This window comes from Papaver somniferum, unplaced genomic scaffold (genome assembly GCF_003573695.1).
Source record: "Papaver somniferum cultivar HN1 unplaced genomic scaffold, ASM357369v1 unplaced-scaffold_19, whole genome shotgun sequence".
NCBI lineage: Eukaryota > Viridiplantae > Streptophyta > Magnoliopsida > Ranunculales > Papaveraceae > Papaver > Papaver somniferum.
In genome coordinates this window covers 564,932-569,171 of record NW_020628818.1, presented here as the reverse complement: position 1 = coordinate 569,171, position 4,240 = coordinate 564,932, and the positions used below count along the sequence as shown (strand labels likewise).

The 4,240-nt window shown below is 38.9% G+C and overlaps 1 long non-coding RNA gene across 2 annotated transcripts; it reads left to right on the top strand.

Moving 5' to 3' along the window:
* The first annotated feature begins 478 nt into the window (after nt 1-478).
* On the top strand, nt 479-3,706 carry LOC113338872. Of its 2 annotated transcripts, none has more exons than XR_003354877.1 (3): nt 479-915; nt 1,024-1,296; nt 1,680-3,706. It is a non-coding gene; the product is annotated as an uncharacterized LOC113338872 (long non-coding RNA). The 2 variants fall into 2 exon arrangements; XR_003354876.1 differs by having other exon boundaries at nt 1,024-1,559.
* Nucleotides 3,707-4,240: the final 534 nt, after the last annotated feature.

Genomic DNA, 4,240 nt, shown 5'->3' with positions numbered 1-4,240 from the left:
TCTCCAACCCGGATGTTATAAATCAATGTATGCAATACTTTAGGTAGAAAATGTCAAGGGAAATGTCTAGTTTCCCACATTCCTCTTGACATTGTCTACCATCCTAGTCAGCTTTTCTTAATTATAAATATATTTTATTTACTAAAACACAATACATAATCATTTTTAGATCTAATAAAATCTTAAAATTACTAAACATAAAATTTACATTTAATAAGAAAATGATCACAAACAACACCATTGGAGATGAATAACTTTTTTCACCTAAACTTAAGGAAAATTTGGAATAAAAATGTCTTGTTTGTGGTGCCACATAGGAAATACATACAATCATTGGAGAAGCTCTAAGTCATCAAATTGAAACAAAAAGATTGGAAATGATTAGCGCTGAAAAACCAATAATACCCCTCTAAATTTGGGGAGGTTTCGGGGTCAAACCCTGTTGAACCCATTTTTACGATTTCACTTGTTTTTTTGTTTTCATTTTCTTCTTCGACGTTAGTTTCCCTGCTGAACCCAACTTCTCCTCATCTTCGTTCACTGTTAGCTCGCCTCCACCTCCTTCAATCCCTTCATTAGCAGATTCACCACCACCACTCTTCATCAACAGATTCAATAACCACCACCATCACTCTCCGTCACCAATTATTTCTAGGATTTGTTTTCGATCCAGGGATTTCTTATCCGTTCACAGGAAAATTAGGGTTTTTGAGTTCAAATTTGGAATGTTTGATTTGAAATTGAAGGAGGATTGAAATTGGTGAATGGGAGTGTTTAATTTGGTGATTAGATCTCAGTAAGAATTTTTCGAAAGTTGAAGGAGGATTGAGACCGAATGAGAATCAAAGTTCTTTTTCAACTTTCGCCAACTTCTCATTGAAATTGAACCACCACCACCACGATCTTCAAACATTGGTAAGAATCAATTCTGTGATATGTGTGTTTTTCCTTATTTCTCAAATCTTATGCATGAATCAAATTTTTACTTCCTGAATTCTTATTCTGTTGTGTTTTTTTCTGCAGAAGGTTATGGTTTTAATTTGAGGATTTGATTTTAAAGAAGAACATTAATTGGGAAATTGAGGAGTTCGGGTTTTCTAGAACAATAGTTCTATGGTTTCAGTGGAGGCGATTGGTGAAGTAGCATTTCAGAGGGTGCTAAGGATTGGGCAAGCCTCTAATTTATCTTAATTCTAGTTTGGATAAAAGACCAAGTTTCTGCTTATTAATTGTTTATTCGTACTGAAGTAGTTGTTTGATTTGTTACCTGACTTATTATGAGCAAACAATTACCAGGTTAGTTCCATGCTCTTCTTGCGCCGAACAAGTTGCAACTGTAATGGTCACATGTTATTCACTATGTTCTTAAAGTTTGAATTGGGGTCTGATTTTTTGGTGCCCTCGACTGGTTTGTGCAATCATGTTGATATCTAGCACGTATATTGTTTAATCAGCATGTTTTCCCCCTAAGAGGCTTCTCCCCTCAGTGCTCTCCTAGGAGCAAACAAGTGACAGCTGTAATGTTCACATGGTGCATGATGTTCTCAAATTTATATCAGGTTTTAACCAAAGTACTTTCATCGTTTGGTGGCCTAGACGGGTTTTCTAAAAATTATATTTTTTTTTTTTTGACAAGGGTGCTTATTAGAGATACTTCATTTGTTTGTATTACTTATCAGGAGGCTAGAGGGCTTGATGCTGGGCTGCGGCTTGTGCAAAAGTTAATTGGCTGAATTAAAGACAAATAGAATAAAATGTTGGATCAATGGAACTGAATTCAGCTTCTGTGCTTGAGCCGGAATGAAAATGCAATAGAAGTTGATTATAGGCCCTACGTTTTGATATTCTGTGGATTTGATGTGTAGTGGCAAGAAGAAGAAGAGAGGTTAAAGGGTATTTTCACCGCGTGTTATTAGTGGAATGTACAAGACCGTACAAGTTCTCATTCAGGTGGAGTTCGAGAGGGTTTCAACCATCTGATTTCGCAAGATGGAAATCCATGGCATCGACTGTTAGTATTAAAGAAGAAGTGGCTGAAATAAGAGCTAGCAGGGGAAGATAGCAGCGTCCTACAACAGCAGCAAGGTCCGAAATTGGTTAGGCGAAACTATTGGTTTACTGACTGAGAAGTGAAATTGAAGACTGCATGTGTTGTTGCCATGAATCAACTTGGCTGTACCAAAGATTGAGAGTGTAGTCTGTGATGGTAGTATGGGCAGTTCTTGAGATGAGAATGAATATGGAATCGAGCTTCTACTCGAACTGAAGCAGCAACGTCGACGGAAACGTGGGGTTTCTTATTGTGGTATGTACTTCGAGCTGTTGATCTCAATGGATCGACAGTTGAAGGAAATGCTAGAAGACAATAGAAGGAAGGAAACTATGATCGATTCGGTGAACGGAAAGTGATCAGTTGGTGGAGCAACTGAAATAGGAAATAGTGCTTCTCAAGGGAAGTGGAAATGGCACTGTGGTTCATTCTTATTGCAGTGGCGAAGATGTTTCTCGGCTGGTGATGTTGGCTGAAATCGATGGAGTCTGTATGGTTCTCAGATTTGAATGGACTGAAATTGGGGTTGCAAGGTTAATTGGCTAAGCTACCGGTGGAGGATGGTCAGGGAGGTATTTGCTGCCATGGTTGCAATAGGTGATTGGTTGAGCTGAATGTAGTCACTGAAATGGATGGTTGCTGGCTTTTGCATTTGAAGATCAGGTGAAGACATCCAGAAGTTCAGGGAAGTGGACAGTGGTTAATGCATATTGCAGTAGTGAAGATGGAGAGTTGGACGTGACTGAGATGGTTTGAATGGGGTTTGTATGGAGTTGTTGACGAAGGTGCCGTGGCTGATGTGAATCGAGTATACAGCAAGGACGTACATGAACATGGAAGCTAACACTCCACGGAATGATCTGAGGTTGATTAGTGGCTGATTTAGTTCAACTCATAGCCATGGTATAATCTCGTTACAGAACAGCAACAATATGTTCGGGCAGTCGACAGTGAAGATTGGAAGATGGAGAATAAGATAGATGACATTATTGAAGCTCGTTACGACAACAGAGACATCAACAGACGATATTTTGGGGTTATTCTCTACGTCAATAGTGAAGTCGAGTTGATGGTTTCTCTAATTCCCACTATCTAAAATTGATGTTGGTTATGATTGCAGCAACAACAAATGGGATTGGGGTTCGCAAGGTTCAAATGGGGATAAATTGCATTGCCTCTATCTTGGTGATTTGTGGATATGATTGGAACTGGATTTAATGGGTGCTGATTTGTTTTGCTCTCAAGCTCGAGTTGGTGGTGTTGCTGGTGACGCGATTCTAAAGTGGATTTGGCAACCGGAGTTTGTAATGGACCGGCCTGGGCTGGATTTTGGAAGGCAGGTAGTGATTGTTATATATCCTCGTAGCAGTGCCATTGTAACCAGCGGTTGAAGGAGAGTTGTGTGCTGTGGCCTAAACTTGGGTCTTGTTTTTGGAGGGATTTAGCAGTTCGCTAGGTTTCAATGTTAATCTTCGCAACACTGTTTTGGATAAAACTCTACAAATAGTGAGTGGAGATATGTACCAGGAAATCCTTTATCTAGGAGAATCATAAGAGTGCTTTAATGAGCTAAACTACACTATCTGATATGCTAGAGTTAGAGTCCAGAATATATGCTACCGCAGACAAATAAAATGATGCAAAACGTTTAAATCATCTCATTAGTTATGTGAATTCCCTAAATAATGAATGTAGCGTGCCAGGAGAACAAGTGCAGCAAATACCGTTATCTGAATTAGTTATCTCATTAGTTATCTGAATTAGTTATCTCATTAGTTATCTGAATCATCTCATTACTTGGAATATTTTTTCTCCTTTATAAATCTGAATCCGTGCGATCACGTAGTGGTGTCGTTTCGTCAAGTTTTTCGGTTGGCCCATTCACCGTGGCAACGGTTATACTAGTTTAGCATACTGGTCCAAGTAGTGGTGTCGTTTCGTCAAGTTTTTCGGTTGGCCCATTCACCGTGGCAACGGTTATACTAGTTTAGCATACTGGCCCAAGTTGTGAATGACAAAAAAAAATATTATTTTAGCAAAATTATTAATTTATCATAGGTTAATTTAACGAAGCGGAAAGATTCCCTTGATTATGGGCTTCTCACTTCCCGCCTAAATTTCCCGCCATATTTTTCAAAGAATTTTAAAGGAAACAAATGAAAATGGTTTATGCGCCTCTCACTTCCCGCC